At 40.5% G+C, this 19,338-nt stretch overlaps 1 protein-coding gene across 1 annotated transcript in view; it reads right to left on the bottom strand.

Moving 5' to 3' along the window:
* Positions 1–10,069, bottom strand: part of PRIM2 (DNA primase subunit 2) — a 319,663-nt gene extending 309,594 nt beyond the window's left edge. Inside the window, exon 1 of the mRNA XM_025890617.2 lies at positions 9,941–10,069. The gene's annotated coding sequence lies outside the window, so the exon portion shown is untranslated. The remainder of the gene's footprint in view (positions 1–9,940) is intronic.
* Between the last annotated feature and the right edge of the window lie 9,269 nt (positions 10,070–19,338).

Raw genomic sequence — 19,338 nt, 5'->3', positions numbered from 1 at the left:
CTCTATAAATTCTAGGTCCAGCCAGCTCTGCTTGCCATGGAAAGCAAAGACAGGAGGGATTTCCAGCAGGATAGCTGACCCAGAAAATAATACACAGTGAGCCAACACCGATCCCTCCACTCTTTTCATTTCACTGCCCACCTCTGGAACATGGCAAGGAAAGAAACCTAAAGAAGCATTTCGTTCTTTCTCCCTTCACATTGCTTTTATTCATCTAGCATCAAGGAGCAAGAGAACTAGAGAAAAAGCGTATTCTTAAGGGGAAGTACAGGAAGGGAAGATGACCCTTCCACATATCAACCTTACATGATTTGTTTTAGAAATACTAATTCAGTACCTACCGAGTGCCGGGCAATGTTTTCTATGCTAGGGATACAAGAGTGATGAAACAGCCAAAAATCTCTGCCCTCATAAACATTTTCTTCTAGCGGGAAAGAGAGACAACAAACAAGAGAAGTATACACATTATTATGTTAAATAACAGCTGCTAAGCAGAAAGATTAAAGCAGGGTAGGAGGGTTTAAAGTTTTTGGAGGAGGCACTGAAATTTTAGAAAGGGTTGCCAGGAAAGACTGGCTATGGACATGACCATGAGGCAGAGACCAGAAGAAAAATTAGGGATTGAGTCACATGTATCTTTAGGAAATAGCATTTCAGGCAGATGGAAGGCATATCATAGTTCCACTGTATTTAAGACAATGTGATATTGGGTCAGGAATAGACAGACCAACCAAAGAAACAGAAAAGAGAAATCAGAAATGGACCCACACCTTTGAAGAACCTGGGTATAGCACACATCCACTGCACAGCCTGACGCAGAGAAAAATGGACCATTCTGAATGGTGCTGGGACAACCGGCTGTCCATATGGGGGACATGTATTTCCTACCTCCCACTACACACAAAACTCAATTCCAGATGGTTAAAGGACTTACATGTGAAAGGCAAAATTTTAAGAATTTAGAGCAAATATAAGGGTGGTCTTAATATAGCAAAGACTTTCTTAAACAAGACATTAAGAAACAGCACAGCCACTCTAGAGATGAATGGTGGTGATGGTTGCACAACAATGTAAATATACTTAATGCCACTGAACCGTACACTAAAAAATGGTTAAAATGGTAAGTTTTGCTTTATGTCTCTTTAACAAAATTTTCTTAAAAAGCACACGCCTAAAATGGGAAGACTGATCATTTCAACCACATTAAGAACTTAAGTTTAAAAAACCCATAAAGATACATTTTTTAAATCACCCTCAAGTTGGGAAAAGAAACTTATCAAATATAATTAACCTAGGATTACTGTCAGAATAGAATCAATAGAAAAAAGATAAAAGCACATGGAAAAGAAAGGGGAAAAGAACCCTGAACAGGTATTTCACAACAGAGGAAACATAAATGACCAATAAACATACAAAAATATGTGCAACCACATTAACAATTGGGGAAATGCAAATTAAAACCACAGTGAAATAATAATCTACACACATTAGATGGGAAAAAATTTTTTAATCTGAAAATATCAAGTATTGACAAAGAACTCATATACTGTAGGAGTATTAGTTGGTGCAACTACTTTTGAAAACAATTTGGCATCATCTGGTAAATTTAACCTTTTGTCTCAGTACAATAATTCTACTCTAAGTATATTCTTTAAAGAGATTTTCACACATAGATGCCAAAAACCATTAACAAGAATGTTCAAGGGCGCCTGGGTGGCTCAGTTGGTTAAGCGACTGCCTTCGGCTCAGGTCATGATCCCGGAGTTCCGGGATCAAGTCCTATGTCAGGCTCCCTGCTGAGCAGGGAGCCTGCTTCTCCCTCTGACCCAACCCCCTCTCATGTAGTCTCTCATTCTCACTCTCTCAAATAAATAAATAAATCTTTAAAAAAAAACAAGAATGTTCAAAACAACATTAAGATACTAAAACACTAAAAACTACCCATCATCAGGAAAATGAGTAAATAAATTGTAGTCAATTCACACAGTGGAATAAAAGAAAAAAAAGTGAAAATGAATGAACTACACATTTGCAACAACATGGATGGATCTAGAGTATATTATGCTATGTGAAATAAGTCAGAGAAAGACAAATACCATGTGATTTCACTCATATGTGGTATTTAAGAAATAAAACAAACAAACAAAGGGGGAAAAAAAGACAAACCAAAAAACAGACTCTTAACAATAGAGAACAGATTTGTACCAGAGGGGGGTAGGTAGGGGGATAGGTAAAATGGGTGAAGGGAACGAAAAGCACATTCATCATGATGAGCACTAACATACGGAAGTGTTGAATCACTATATTGTACACCTGACACTAATATAACACTGTATGTTAACTACACCAGAATTAAAATAAAAAAATAAAGAGGGGAACCAGAGTGGCTCAGTCGATTAAGCAGCAGACTCTTGGTTTTGGCTCAGGTCATGATCTCAGGGTCCTGAAATCGAGCCCCATGTCAGGCTTGGGCGATCAGCACGGAGTCTGCTTGAGATTCTCTCTCCCTCCCCAGCTTCCCCTCCCATTCCCTGCTTGTTCTCTCGCCCTCTCTCTCTCAAAAAAAAAAAAAAAAAATTTAAATAAAATAAAATAATAAAGAAATATTACCAGGAAAAAAATGAATGAACTACAAGTAAATATATCAACATGAATGAATCTCAGAAATATAATGTTGAAGGAAAAGCAAACCACAGGAATATGTATGTACTAGATCTCTTCCATTCCATCCCTCACCTTACATTCGCACCCTCTCCCATGCTCTCTGCTCCTGACTAGCATGGACCATATGTCTTCCTGTCCCTTCTAACTTCTGCTTCCAGGACTTTTTTTTTTTTTAAGATTTTATTTTTAAGTAATTTCTGCACCCAACATGGGGCTCAAACTCACAACACTGAGATCAAGAGTCACATGCCTTCCCAACTGAGCCAGCCAAGTGCCCCTGCTCCCAGAACTTCTAAAGTCAATTAGAGAACACCAAAAGGAGATGGGAAAGAGAGAAGAATGTGAGATCAAAGTATTTACTCCACTAGCTGCCTCCCTGCAAAGCTGCCTGTGTCTTCAACCTATCCTTGCTCTTTCAAGGTGACCAACTTTAAAGGACTCCCTCATCCTGGGTCTGGAGCAGCTCCCCTCCCTCTACTTTTCAGATTCCCACACAGTAACATATCAACTTCAATTAAGCTCTACCTGGTTGGACTGTCTATCTCTTATGGTTCCCTACTCCCACATCTTTGTAAATAGTCTCTGCAAATTCTTTCAATTAGTCTATTTTGAGTGTGCCATCTGTCTCTTGTGGAATACAATTCAGCCTTTATATAAAAGCTAAAAGAAAACAAAGAAATAATATATTGTTCAGGGATATATACTGCAGGTGGAAAATTATCAAGAAAGCAAGAGAGTAGGGCACCTGGCTGCCTCAGTCAAAAGAGCCTGTGACTCTTGATCTCAGGGTCGAGTTGGAGCCCCATGTTGGGTATAAAGATTACTTTTTTTTTAGAGATTACTTAAATAAATAAATACATAACTTAAAAAAAAAAAAGCTAGAGAGTGATCCATACCAAATTCAAGATAGTGGTTAACGGGGGTGCCTGGGTGGCTCAGTTGGTTAAGCTTCCAACTCTTGATTGTGGCTCAGGTCATGATCTCAGGGCCGTGAGATCAAGCCCTGTGTCGGGCTCACACTCAGCAGGGAGTCTGCTTGAGATTCTCTCCCTCTCCTCTGCCTCTGCCCCCACTCGCTCATGCACTCTCTAATAAATAAGTCTTAAAAAGAAAAAAATTAGTGGTTAACTAAGGGTGGGGAAGGAGGAGAATGCCCTGTTTGGGTACATGGGGCTTTGAAGGTTCTGGTCCTATTCTAGTGCTTATGCTCTATCATGGGTACATGAATGTTTCTTTATTCTTCTTCTTTAAGCAGTACATATATGTATAGTGGAAATTTTAAAAGGAAAGGAATAAACACAGCAGGGAGACAGCCCAAGAAATAGAAAAGCACAGTCTTCCCACATATCCTGTCCCATTGGGAAACATTTGCAATAGTTTTTACTATTTCCTTCCCCCTCCACCCAGCATCTCATCCTCACTTCCTATCCCTCCAAGACTCTTATGTCTTCTCCTTCCTCTCCCTTTTGGACCCAAGACAGAGCTAACATTGTGACAGGGAGTGAGATTTCCAAGCATGGACTAATGAAGGTTCGGTGTGAGGTCCCCTGCCACCCCCATCCATAGTCCTGGGACCAGGAGCTCACTCTGACAACACAGGTCCTCTTCTTGTCTTCCCCATCTGTGAACTACTCGGGTGCCAAGGTCCAGGTCCTTTTTACTGACAGTCACCACCTTCGCCTAAATTTTCACCCCCACTTGCCAATGTCATCCATTCCTCACTGTAATAAGCTGGTAGGGGGTTGCCTGAGCCTCCCCTGCAGTTTGTCCTGCCTGGGCCTTTTCAGCACCCCAGATACCTCACGGCTGGATGTACTAAATCTGGCCCTCTCCCTGGGGTAGCGTAGTAGGAGTTCAGCACAGCACCCTGAATCAGGCCTGGGGCTGAAGACAGAGACATGGGAGGGATAGCAACTATGAGGGGTTCAATCCAATACCTCTGCTTGGAGTTTATCCATATGGTGTGTGAGTGTGTGGAGGGGTGAATGAGGGGTGCGAAATGAATTTCATGAAAACATCCAGTGAAACTGTTCACTCTTGGTGCTATTTATAAATACAGAAGACTAATAATGAATAACAGAAAAAAATCTGACCTTGGTTTAGCCATATGGAAATAATTTTGGATACTAGTATTTACGAGCACTATTTATCACTTATGGATAATTATCCTATGCACCATAACTTTAGGCATTTCATTGTTCTGTGTCAGATTAAATTTTGGCAGAATTTATTTTATTACAGTATTAATTATTTATGCCAGCTCAGGGCATCCAAAGACTATAAGAAATACCCATTTTGGGGGCGCCTGGGTGGCTCAGTCAGTTAAGCATCTGACTCTTGGTTTCGGCTCAGGTCATGATCTCAGGATGGTCAGATTGAGTCCCACATGGGGCTCTGTGCTCAGTGCGGAGTCTGCTTGAGACTTCTGTCTCTCCCTCTCCCTCTGCCTGCCCACCTCGCGTGTTCGTTCTCTCTCTAAAAAAATAAATAAATCTTTAAAAAAAATAGAAATACTTCTTTTAGGTAAGCACACAACCCAATTTGGTGCCTAACAACTTAGTAGAATGTCCCTATTGTTCTTTCCCTATTTACATTTAAGCTGACTGGAATCCTCTGTTCTAGACCCATCTACTTAGAATTACCTCATTTGTATTCAAAGGAATTTAACGAAAGGGAACATAAGAATCCAAGTCACCAAAAAACTAGCCTCAAATACAATTTTCCCTCATGCTCTAAAATTGATGGCATTTTCCAATGCACTGTCCATATAACCTGCTAAAGTAAATTGGGGAGTTCACGTGAATGGAACGAGATCTCGGCAATATCGGTTTTTCTTTGCACTCAAACCACTCTGAATATTTGAATTTTTCATGTGAGACTGGTCATAAAACCATGAGCTCCTTGAGACCAGGCAGACTATCTCATTCAGTTCTGCAGTCCTACCTCTGCCACAGTTCCTGGCATAGATGGACAGTCCATAGCTGTCTGCTGAACTGACTTGAACTCCTGTATTTATCCCTACTTCCAGATGGGCCCTCATATGCTCGATGATGTAATCCTCTCAGAGGATGTGTTTTTACTCCAGATTTTGGCTTTCCCATTGAAAGTCCTGATGAAAATATTTTCTCTCAGTTGGCTGAGTTTTGGAAACTGAAGTAGGTGTAAATATGATCCTGTTATGATGCCAAGATTTTGTTCCAACCTGACTAACTGACTGATAATCACGTCCAAAAGTTAACTTCTCAGCCAGATAATGATTTTAACATTTCAGAAAATGCAAATAAAAAAGTAAAAAAATAAATCTTTGACCCATCAAAACATTTCAGGATCAATGTTCAGGGTTATCCAAAGTATAGAGAGGAAAGGGACCGTCTTAGCACCTGTGGGATCACATCATCTGCATGTTCTTCTCTTTGAACAAAAAAGCACAATCTGTCAGCCAAGGGCCCATGGGGTTAAAAACTTCATCCGTCCAGAAGGAACATGATTTTTTCCTATGAGGTTAAATATTTAGGGTCAGTGACCCAGAAGCAATGTAGTATGTACTTGGGACTCTACCCTACATGGGCTTCACACCTGCTCTCTGTCCCGGTCTCTCTACCCCATGAGGCCCCAGGGAGCGGGCTCGCAAAACACATGTCCAACCTCTTTCCCAGGACTTCTTTCCTCCCAATTCAACACCCACCACCTCCTCCCCCAGCCCCCACAAAGGCCCAGCCACACAGGCAACCCTTAGAATCAAGGTCAGTTTTCCTCAGAGTACATTTATGAAGGAATTAGGAACTAGGTTGTTTTGTGCTTTTTCCAGTGGAGTGATAGGAGCAGCTGTTTTCCTGGAAACTCTGTATAATGACCTTAACCGTGGGAATTTTCTGTTTGCTATGTAGGGTTAATCCAAGCATTTTTATATTATAAAAAATATTATTAATTCCAGAATTTTCCAACTCTATTTGTTTTCTAACAATAATGGTATTGGCATTTGTGGAGCACATTATAGTTTTCAAAGCAATTTTATTTTATGCTCCAAACCAGGATTTCTCAAATCAGTTGAATCTCTGGGGTTCTTTCTTTCAACTATAATTTACATTTTTCCTTCTATTCTCTATGACAAGCTTAAAAAGTTTAATAAAGAGCATATCCTGTGTCATCTGGAAGACTTTGTTATTTCCAAATAGTGCTAGATGACTTCAGGGCCAGCCAGGGCATATGACGCAATCCCACTGGTATCATATGATTGTCTGAAATGACACAGTTTGGCTTGCCATGTATTGGTAAACATGACTAGCTGCTCTTAGATTACAGGTTCTAAAGTCAAAGTGTCAATCATCATCCTGCATCACCATTGTTCTTTTTTTTTTTAAGATTTTATTTATTTGACATAGAGAGACACAGTGAGAGAGGGCAGTGGGAGAGGGAGAAGCAGGCTTCCCGCAGAGCAGAGAGCCCAATGCGGGGCTCGATCCCAGGACCCTGGGACCATGACCTGAGCCGAAGGCAGACGCTTAATGACTGAGCCACCCAGGCGCCCCAATCACCATTGTTCTTAACTTGAATTTTTTCAACAGTTATACAGATAAAACTAGCTACTATCTTGCAGTCATGATTTGCATAATTTTCAAATGCAAGACATTCTAAGAATAAGCCTTCAGTTTCTTAAAATATTTAGTCGTCAAGGTTTGATTTGATATTGTGAAAACAAACCAGTGTAGAAAATAAAGTACCATTGGAAACACAACAGAGGTGAACTTAAACATGAAAAGCATTCATTGGAGCCAAATAAGGTACATAATGCTTTGGTTCACTAAACAAAGACTTTACAGTAGTTGGAATAAAGATTTGTGGTAGGACAGTTGTGTTTTCAGAGGATTTCTAATTCAAAAGATATTTAGTGGTTCCAAAGGACCTGCTCAGCCCATCCCACCAGTTCTCAACTGATACTGCAAGTAGAAATATTGCTCTGATTCTGCCTTTTTATGTACAAACTTGCAATAGGGTACAAGCAATATATATAAAAGTAAATATACAATGAAGGATTTTTTGTCAGTGGTATTTTTAAATTTTTCTCTCTTGCATTTTGTAGTGAATAATTAACTTGATTGTTCCTCCAATCAATTGTAGTGGTTAAAAACAAAATCACTTTTTAATTTTAATTTTTATTATATTTTTAAGATTTTATTTATTTATTTGACAGAGATAGAGAGAGCACAAGTAGGGGGAGCTGCAGAAGGAGAGGGAGAAGCAGACTCCCCACTAAGCAGGGAGCCCTACACGGGGCTCTATCCCAGGACCCTGAGATCATGACCTGAGCCAAAGGTGGACGCTTAACCAACTGAACCACCCAGGCACCCCCAAATTCACTTGTTTTTTAAAACAAAGAAATAACCAACTATGGTAATGACAATGATTCAGATGATAATTCACCGTGCTCAAAATAAAAAATACCAAGTAAAACAGTGACTAAATTTTTGCATTATTGACCTCAACATGTGCTTTTGAATTTCAGCAAAACATCATCCAGCAAATTAAATACTGTCAATTGGAACTGTGCTGGCTTTACAATTTTGTTTAATATGTAAATGTGCTCAGGTTTTACATGGGTGTCTTAGCTACACACACAAAAATTATCACGATAATTACAATGACATCAAAATGATCTACATCAACTCGGGAATTCTTGATAATTTTCTTCCTCTTAAAGGCTTCTTCACATTACTCAAATTTGAGAAATACTAGTCTAATCATGAAAGAGATTAACAGTAAACATTTTGATTTATAATGCTACTCCGGATAAATGCTACCCACAGAAATCTAAAATAGTTTGTGACAAATTTGGAAATTAAAAATCAATTTAAATTTGTTTCAATAATGATTTTATTTGAATTGGAAATAATGGACTTTTATGACAGAGGCAATTCCAGAATGCACTGGCTTAGGGATAGACGTCCTCGCCCTTCAGAGTATTTACTTTGTGGGAGATAAACGATATTATTAAAAAGCACTCTTCCAAGTGGCTCATGGTTATTTAGAACATCCACTAACCCCAATGCATTTCTAAAATATTAAGAAAAATGTGTTTTAGTAGTTGTATATTTTGAGAGAGAAAGATAATACTTTCATCACTAAGACATCTTATTTATTTATCTCTTAGTCATATGTGCATAAACCAAGCAACAATTTTCATATCTCTGCTGGACACATAATTTTTAATGAACTATTTAAAATTCAACAGCTGCCTTGAAATCAATAAAACACATGGAAAAGTGCTAGAGAAAACTGAAAAGCCAAAAATATTTGTTAATGACTCAAGGATATAAGCACTTATAGATTCAAAAGTTAAATAACCTGGAATGAAATATACATACGTAATGAAAATTATTTATATGAAATTAAAAATATGTATAATAAAAATATATATATTCTACTTTTATATATATTCAAATGCAATTCTGTTCAAAAAACTAAATAACTGAAGTATTTAGCAGATACTCATGCTTAAAGGGTTTTTTCCCTAAAAAATTGTATGTTCTCACCATAAAAGGCCCAGATGAGGCAATGTTTTCATATGTGATGTTTCAAATTTGGTAATGAAATCAGTTCAAATCTGGAAGAATCCTGTGCCCCCTAAGGGTGGGGACTGAAAGTTCTAACTTAGGTTTTGAACTCCCAGCAGTAACTGGGATTGTCCTCTGATGTACCTGTCCTAGATGGGTACCACAGAGAAGACAAAGGAAAATAGGACCAGAGTTGCATCAGGACTCAGTCTTACTACATTTCATAATTTAAGAAAAGGAAGGGCATTTTACCAAAAATAGCTGGAAGAACATACTCTCAGAATATAAAACAATCCCTCCCAACATTGTACTGACTAACATTTCTAAACCACATTGGTCCTTACTTTTCTCATTTTGCTGCAGGCTGGCCCCTCACAATCAATGGTTTTAGGGCCAGTGCTTGGAAATCACTGTGCTGGACTAAAATGTTCAAAGTGATCAAACTCTGTGCTTCCTGTACCCCCTCTTCTCCTCCACTCCCCTCCATGCTTGGCATCGAACCAACTTGTTAAATGAATCAATGAATAAACAGATAGATACACATTTCTGCTTGAGTCCAATGAATAGCTGAGCCTAAGTCTTTCGCAGTTAATTAAAGGGAAGCAACATGGAAAGCCGAAGATGGGCCAGGCCACTCATAGATTTGGGAACAGAGAAGAGAGCGGAGAATCTATTTTCCACCTCTCCTCTCCCATGTTCCCTGATTTACTGTTCAGTAATCTTACCTAAGCCAGACGTACGTCTCTAAAGTAGCAGCACCTTGCTGCACAGGATGGCCTCAGAGCTGCCGGGGTTTCCTTTGTTCTGCAGGCACTGAAAGTAGCGGCACAGCATGTGGGTCTCTCCTTCCTGCAAGCACCCGTCGGCAAACCCACAGAAGGGTTGATGCCCTTTTTCTATTTCATTCTGATTTTGTTTTAGAAGATGTGTGTTACACAGGAAACAACAGCTGTTGGCGAGGATGCAGAGAAAGGGGAACCTCTTGCACTGGTTGTGGGAGTGCAAACTGGTGCAGCCAGTGTGGAGAGCTGTATGGAGGTTCCTCAAAAAGTTAAACTAGAGCAACCCTACAATCCAGCAATTACACTACTAGGTACTGACCTAAAGAATACAAAAATACTAACTCAAAGGGATACACGCACCTTGGTATTTATAGCAGCGTTATCAACAATAGCCAATTAGGCGCGCCTGGGTGTCTCAGTCGTTAAGCGTCTGCCTTCGGCTCAGGTCATGATCCCAGGGTCCTGGGATCGAGCCCCGCATCGGGCTCCCTGCCTGGCGGGAAGCCTGCTTCTTCCTCTCCCGACCCCCTGCTTGTGTTCCCTCTCTCACTGTGTCTCTCTCTGTTGAATAAATAAATATTAAAAAAAAAAACAATAGCCAAATAATGGAAAGAGGCCAATGTCCATCAACAGTTGAATGGATAAAGAAGATGTGGTATATAGATATAATGGAATATTACTCAGCCATCAAAAAGAATGAAATCTTGCCATTTGCAATGACGTAAATGGAGCTAGAGAGTATAAGGCTACGTGAAATAAGTCAGTCAGAGAAAGACAAATACCATATGATTTCCCTCATATGTGGAATTCAAGAAACAAACCAAATAAACATGGGGGGGGAGAAGAGAGGCAAACCAAGAAAGCCTCTTAACTATAGGAACAAACTGATGGTTACCAGAGGGGAGGTGGGTGGCGGATGGGTTAAATAGGTGATGGGAATTAAGGAGGGCACTTGTGATGAGAACCGGGTGTTGTAGATAAGTGCTGAATCACTCAATTCTATACCTGAAACTAATATTACACCGTATGTGAACTAACTGGAATTTAAATAAAAACTTAAGAAAAAAAAAGAACTGGCAGGTGACAAATGGGACATGGGAGAACAGGAGAGGGGAGGCAGGGAGGAGAACGCAGAATCAAAATGATTCAGATTTGTTTTGTTGTTGTTTACTACACCTATGTTTTATCTCAAAATGCATTATTTTTAAATTCTGTAGCAATACATCACTTTGGGCTTGACTATCTTTTTTTTAAAGATAGATAGATTGATTGATTGATTTGACAGACAGAGAGCACAAGCAGGGGGAGCAGCAAGCAGAGGGAAAGAGAGAAGCAGACTCCCCACTGAGCAGGGAGCCCAATGCGGGCCTCCATTCCAGGACTATGAGATCATGACCTGAGCAAAAGGCAGATGCTTAACCGACTGAGCCACCCAGGCATCCCGGGCTTAACTATCATCTTACACAAATGAAAATAAGAGAACAAAACTCACTATTTTTATGGTTAAAAAAAAAAAGCAAATGCTTCTCAGAATTTGGAGGGAGAGAATGAAGGGAATCCACTCCTTTACACAGGAGCCCGCTTTTCTAGCTGTTAAAACTTTGCTCTCTGGGGTGACACTTAACTCCTCTCACGTCTGCCTCTAGCTCTGCTTTCCAGGGTCAACCCCCCATGTGCCCTGCATGGCCAGCATTCCTAAGCCAGTTATACACATCTACTCCTCACTTCTTTTGTGTTGTCATTCTGTTAGCATGGGGTACCAGTCTGCAAACTGATATTCTTTTTTTTTTTTATGATGTTTAAATTTTTTAAATTTTCACTTTGAAATAATTCAGACTTATAAAAAAAGTATAAAGGAGCACCAAGAATTACTATCGACCTTCATCAGCTGACCCCAAAGACAGTGTCCCACTGATGTCTTTCTTTGTCATCCAGGATCCCAGGGTACATTTAGCTGCCCTGTTTCCTTAGTCTCCTTTTAAAAGGGACCGCTCCTGAGCCTTCCTTTGTTCTTTGTGTACTTGACACTTTTGAAGAACGCTAGCCCGTTGTTCTGTAGACTGCCCATGTTTCCTCACGATGAAATTCACACTGTACAATTTTGGCAGGACTATGTCCTTCCAGGAGAAGATGCTGTACCCATTCCTCCGTTCTTCCCACCCAGACTAAGGTTATTTCAATCTGGGGTTGGAGAAGATGGCTTTGCTCTTACGTTGGGGAACAAGCAATAGATGGAAGATGTGTAGGAAGAAGGTGATGCACTCAGTTTTGCAAACGAGGAGTCAAGGCGCCTGCGGACCTGTTCACATGGAGACAGACATCAGGACTTGGGCAGTTAGGATCTGCCACTCAGAATATATTTGAAGCAGTTCTTCTGTTCGTGCCTGGAAATTTGATATTTCCTTCTATCCCCTCTATGCACTTTCTTTTTATTTCTCTAAAATCAGTCAGTTCGTTAAGAATGAAGCTAAAGACTAGCATTCTGACTCGTTAAATCACAATATGCTTATCACCCCGAACCAGCCTTTTCTCATGCCAAACATTTCCTTTGCAAGAAGAGAGATTTAGGACTCTTTTTTAGAATTAATGTAGACTAATTCACTCCAAAATAAAATAGCGATTTGGTGCTGGTTAAACCTCTAGGCACTAGATCAGACATTCCCTATCTGAACTGTTATTTTTATAAAATCCAATTCTTACCGATAAAGGATAATCTTGCTTCAGAATACAGATGTATTTGATATGTGGAAGTAATTAATGGCACCAAAAATGTTGGCAGCATTTCCTCTCCCCAGCTGGAGGGAGAGACAAAAAAAACCACACTTAAATGGATTACTTACGGGTAAAGTAAAACTGGAATTCTAATTGTTGAAAACAAAAAATGAGGATTTCTTTTTTCTAATTATGAAATATATCTTTATTATAAAAATTAGCATAAAATATGACAAAGTAAAAAAAACTCTAACACTCTAACACTTAGAAATAACTACTATTAATTTTTTTGTATTTCCATCCATGTATTTTTAATGGATCTACATAAATGCTTAAAGTTTATATGTGTGTGTTTATATACATTTAAATATGCTTATATATAAATATATATAAATGCGATTACACTACATAAACTGTTTTGAGTTTGCAATGTTTTAATGATTATAATCTATTTGTACTATTCTTTGTTTTGTGCTGTTTATATAAAGAAAAGGGAGAGCAAGTGGATGAGCAGTGATAAAGGGAGGGACTTGTTTTTACTTTCTCTATGTGACATCATTTTATTTTATTTTTTTAAGATTTCCTTATGTGTGAGAGAGAGAGCGCACCTGAGTGCAGGAGGGGCTGGGAGAGGGCAGGAGAGGGAGAGAATCTAAAGGAGACTCCCCGTGAGCGCAGAGTCAGATGCAGGGTTTGACACAGGGCTCAATCTCATGACCCTGAGCTGAAATCAAGAGTCGGACGCTTAACCGACTGAGCCGAGCCACCCAGGCGCCCCTGTATGTGACATTATTTTGGGTAGGCACACCAATACTGTGTACATGTATTACACGGGTAATGAAAAAGAAAAACAATTTAAAATCAGAATACAGACTACATTTTTAACTTTTAACAACACACATGTGAACTGTCTGATTAATAGCTTTTCGAACTGTATAGCCTCCAAACATGTCTGCCAAAGCCCACTTCTGAGGCTACACTTGGCAATATCACAGACAAGTGCAGTCGGTTATCTTATCTGACCTCTGAACATTTAAGGAAAATAAATTTACCCACAGGCTTTTTTAATGGCCATTAGCTGAAATATTCTCCTAAAGAGAACTTTTACTTTTGGATTCAAGTCTCTTTACCTTCAGACTTTAGTTCCTTCAGAGAAAGTTTGCCCTATGCCCCTCTTATCTTTGGGAAATAAACTCCATGGCTCTTTTAAAACAGGGCCACTCATGGGGGGGTGGGGAACCCTATGATTTGTTGTCCAAATAAGTACACTTTTGCTGAGGGGGTGCTATAATTATGCAGGGATAACAAAGGTAAGCCAGACCCATCCCATGCGGAGTACACTGAATAATCACCCTACTTATAAGGCTTTTTCAACTACTATGATTTTAGGGGACAGCTTTTTTTAAAATTTCAATATTTATGAAACAACTAGGTGCTGCAGGAATCAGAAAAAATATATGACTCATGATCTGGGCCCTTGAGAAGATTACCAGGAACTTGGGAAGACAGGACCAGTGGCAACGAAGGACAATATGGGAAATGTCAAGACCAATAACAACAAATAACACCAAATATTGCTTTCTTAGTGCTCTACAAATGTTTCACATAATCTATTTTTCTGCATAACACTCAAGTGAAATTAAATATTATTATCTTCACCTTAGAGTTGAAGCTGAAAAAAAGTCATAGGATTCTCCCAAAGTCACAAACTAGTAAAAGACTGAGACTAAACCAAAAAATTCTAACATGAGGGGTGCCTGGGTGGCTCAGTTGGTTAAGCGACTGCCTTCGGCTCAGGTCATGATCCTGGAGTCCCGGGATCGAGCCCCACATGGGGCTCCCTGCTCAGCAGGGAGTCTGCTTCTCCCTCTGACCCTCTTCCCTCTCGTGCTCTCTCTCTCTCATTCTCTCTCTGTCAAATAAATAAATAAAATCTTAAAAAAAAATTTTTTTTAAATAAAAAATAAATAAAAAAAAAATTCTAACATGACCCTATGTTAATCCTCAGTATCTGCCACTTGTATATGTGATATACTATATGGAGAAGCACCAATTTGGTTATAGGGGATAGTTGATATGAGCTTAGTATTTTATACGACATGTGTGTAAGAACAGAGTGGACATACAATTAAGAGGCAGAGACAAGGGAAGTTGAGGACATATGCCAAAGTCAGAAGGATAAGTCAGATGAGAGGCTAACAAGAAGGCAAATTCCTGGCTGGCTCAGTCAAAAGAGCATGCGACTCTTGGTCTTGGGGTGACCTCAAGCCCCACGTTAGGTGAAGAGAGTACTATAAAAAATAAATAAACTTTAAAATTTAAAAAAAGAAAAGAAGGCATGTCATTACCTGTCTAGATCCACTAATTACTAGGCCTGGCAGAAGAGAAGAAGGGGCACTTCCAAGGGAGGCAACCAGTCATTCAGGATGAGTTGCACTCAGTACATAATAGGACTGTATCATAAAAGAAAAATCAGATACCAAGATCGTATAAACAGAAATGCGAGACTATTTAATAAGAATCAATACTGAGTGAACTAGAATAACAGTGATGCCAGTAAAGGGAAAGCAAGCAAAACAAACATTTAGTGATGATAAAAGGGGTTGAGAGCACTGGAAAAGACACCTCCAAATATATATGCCTGAGAGAATGCTAGTAAGTGCAGAAATATGGAGGAGCACTGGGAAAGCCAGCTTATCGTTCAGGTAAATAAAGTGTATTGGTAAAAAAAAAAAAAAGAAGAAGAAGAAGAAGAAGAGGAAGAGGAAGAGACGACGAGACGAGAAGAGGAGTGCATTAGTTACTTGGGCTGCCTTCACACGGTGCCGCAGACTGGGTGGCTTAAACAATAGAAATTTATATCCTCACAGTTGCGCAGGCAAGTAGTCCAAAATGAAGGTGTTGCTTGGGTTGTCTTTTTTTTTTTTATTATTTATTTATTTGACCGAGAGAGAGAGAGAGAGAGAGAGACAGTGAGAGAGGGAACACAAGCAGGGGGAGTGGGGGAAGGAGAAGCAGGCTTCCCGCGGAGCAGGGAGCCTGATGCGGGGCTCGATCCCAGAACCCTGAGATCATGACCTGAGCTGAAGGCAGACACTTAACGACTGAGCCACCCAGGCGCCCCTTGGGTTGTGTTCTTTTGAGGCCTCTCTCCTTGGCTTATAGATAACCACCTTCTCTCCGTGTTTTTACTTAGTCTTCCCTCTGTCCCTGCCCCAATTTCCTTATAAGGACAACCAGTCACAGTAGATTAGAGCCTGCTCATTAGACCGCATTTTACCTTAATCACCTCTTTAAAGACCATATTTCCAAATACAGTCACATCCCAAGGCACTGGGAGTTAGGACGTCAACATTTGAATTTTGGAAGGACACAATTCAGCCCATCACGGGAAGAGACTGGGGAGGGGGGGGTAAGGGAAGGGAGTGGTTATTTTAATTTTAGCCTTTTGTAATTTGCAGTGAAATTAGATTATTGAAGTAGAACTACTTAGGAAGCAGTTCGGGATACCAAACAGAATTTACCTACTAAAAGATATTAGCTAAAGCTGTAAGACCCTCTATTTAGTATGCAATAGCAAGAAACCACGCTGTACACTGTGCAATTTGTAAAAATGAAGAATATACAGTCTTACTCTTAAAGTGTACAATATAATGAGAAACACACACACACACACACACACACACACACACCAGTCATTTGGCCCTTCTCTAAGACAAGACAAATAAGTATCAAGAGTGTTTTTTAAAAGAAGTCACATCAGATGGTGAAAAGGAACAAGCAGAGGGTCTAGGAATGAGGCTTGGGATAGTTTCTTCTATCATTAGTGGTGGCTTTTGCCAGTACTTGATGTTTTCCTTGGATGATCTGTGAGGACCGAGTGACTTAACGGAGTACTCGAGAACCAATCATAAATCATTTAGTATTGGCTTTGAGCAATGCCATGAAATGTTGGATCAGACTCAGGGTTTAAACTGGTCAAGTTCATGCAGAAACTCAGTTTTATTACTTTTTTAAAACATAAGGAGAAACACCTGCAGACCAGTTGTAACTATCTTAGGGATGGGGCGCCTGGGGGCCTCAGTCGTTAACTGTCTGCCTTCAGCTCAGGTCATGATCTCAGTGTCCTGGGATCAGCCCAGGGTGGGGCTCCCTGCTCAGCGGGGAATCTGCTTCTCCCTCTCCCTCTGCTGCTCCCCCTGCTTGTGCTCTCTCACTCTCTCTCTCTCTCTCAAATATACAAGTAAATAAAATCTTAAAAAAAAAAAAAACTATCTTAGGGAATGAGGATTCGTCAGGAAGTAGTGTTGGAAGCTGCTCCCATGTGCAGGCTAAGCTGGTGGGTCCAGAAGATTCCATCTGCCCGGGACCACCTCCCTCCCCAGCACACTGCTTCCGCCCGGAACTTCCACTCTCCCAGGCCGATGTGCTGTGACTCCAGGAGACCCCTGTTTCAGGCTGGGAATGTCCACAGACTCACAATACCACAACGCAGTTTTCCAGGTCAGTTAGTGGAAATATGATAGAGGTAAGTACGTTTTGACAGACACAGGAGAGAGAAAGGGAATCGTTAACATTGGGGAAAGCTGGGTGGTGGACAGCCAGGAACTCCTGCGAAGTTGTTGGAACTCTTCTGAGAATTTAAAAATAATTTCAAATTTTAAAATTTAAAAATTTTAAACAAAAAGAATATAAAGTAGGGAAATGTCTAGGAAATAACATTAGTGAAGGAAAGCAAAATAAGAGTTTTATACATAAAATGGTCACAAACATGTGAAAAGTTATAAACCGAATATATCAGTATATTGGCCGTAGTTATCTCTGTCAGGTGGACTTAAAGGTTGTTTTTATGTTTTCACTTTACAACCTTCTATAACCTCCAGGTTTTCTTCAATGAGAATTTTTAAATTTCCTAAGAAAAATATAACAATTTAAAAAATAAACAAAACCCCTTTTATTTTTTTTAAGAGTTTATTTATTTGAGAGAGAATGAGAGAGAGAAAGCACGAGAGGGGGGAGGGTCAGAAGAAGCAGGCTCCCCGCTGAGCGGTGAGCCCCACTCAGGACTAGATCCCGGGACTCCAGGATCATGACCTGAGCCAAAGGCAGTCACTTAACCACCTGAGCCACCCAGGTGCCCCACAAAACCCCTTTTAAGTGCTCACTGCCTTACTTCAGATCCCTCAATCTCTCTGTGGAGCGTCTAGACTTAGCACGACATTCGAGGGGACCTCCTGATATCTGGGCCCCGCCCTCCTCTACAGCCTCATCTCCTGGCCTCTACAGCCTAATCTCTTGGCCATCTGGAACCACTTACAGGCCCCCAGCCTACCTCATCCATGTAGGATGTCCTCAGTGGGGACAGCCCTTTCCCAAATCCTCCCCTGGTTAAGGGCTCCTCTCCCAGGATTCAGCTCAGGACTTCCCTGCCATCCACTCAACCCATAGAGTACCATACTTTGCCTGCTTTTAGTATTTACCTTACATTGATCTGCCTCACTCCCTTGTCTGTGAGCTCCTTGAGGACAAGAACTCTGTTATTTTCCACTTTGGATCCTAGCACAGTGCTGGCAGAGTAAGGCCTCAAACATATTTTGAATGACACAAATTCCATTCACTACATTCATTATGTCCCCTCTAGCCCAACGCAACCCACCTTCCCCTAAGCCCTTATATGCAAAGAGAAACTCGCCTCAATCTAGTCGTACAATTCTCCAAAAAAGGGGTGGCTGCATCCTCCCTGGCGTGGACTGATCCAGCAGTCCTGAATTCCTGGAAATTCTCCCCAGGGCACTGCACTTACTGACCCACAAAAGTTCAAAATGCTGAGAGCAACTCCTGTAGTAGTACCCTAAGCTATTTCCCCGAACGCTTAAAAGCAATCTACCCCATGTGGGAATTAAAAAGGGTGAAGCAGGGATTTCCTACTCCACCCAGACCGAGGGAATGCAGTTTCCAGAAGTTTAAAAATCAGAGAGACCAGGAAAGTAAGCAGTAAAATTTTCCAAATCTAATGTGTGGCTTCCCTTCTATAAAACCTTTACAAGCTCAAGTTCCTCTTAAGACAGGACTTGGAGATAAGATTTTAAAGCCAAACCTCTAGTACTGTGCCCTCAGTGAGCTGGGCTTAGGTTTCACAGACCATAATTTCACCCCTTTGGGTAGCAGGACAAACACTATAAGCAGTCACAACCAACTGCCTTTAATGGATGCTTCAGGCCATGCTTCTAGTGTCTGGCACAGTGCCCAGCACATACCTGGCAAGTAGTAAGCACAAATTAATCACTGAATGAATACATACTGTCTTTGTTTTTTTCTTACTTGCTTCATTGTATCAATGTCATTATCACTCAGGGAGGGGGGAAATATTCCATAGAGTTCCAGAACAATGTTGATGGAAGAGGTCTCCTCGTCTGTATCTCAGTTCATAACTAGGCCCCCTCTCCAACTGCTGGACACCCTTTCCCGCCTCCCTCATGGGTCCCTTCCCAGCTGAAGCCACTCCCTCATCCACAGCTCCTCTTTACCCTACAAACCTCTTCAAACCTCAGAAAATGTGAAGAAGAAAATAAGAACACAGACACATTACGTCCATATATACGTCCATATATTACGTCTCTCAGAATGTC

This window comes from Callorhinus ursinus, unplaced genomic scaffold (genome assembly GCF_003265705.2).
Source record: "Callorhinus ursinus isolate GAN/ISIS: 27379988/994484 unplaced genomic scaffold, GSC_fseal_2.0 scaffold22, whole genome shotgun sequence".
Lineage (NCBI taxonomy): Eukaryota > Metazoa > Chordata > Mammalia > Carnivora > Otariidae > Callorhinus > Callorhinus ursinus.
This window is presented reverse-complemented; position numbering and strand designations above follow the sequence as displayed.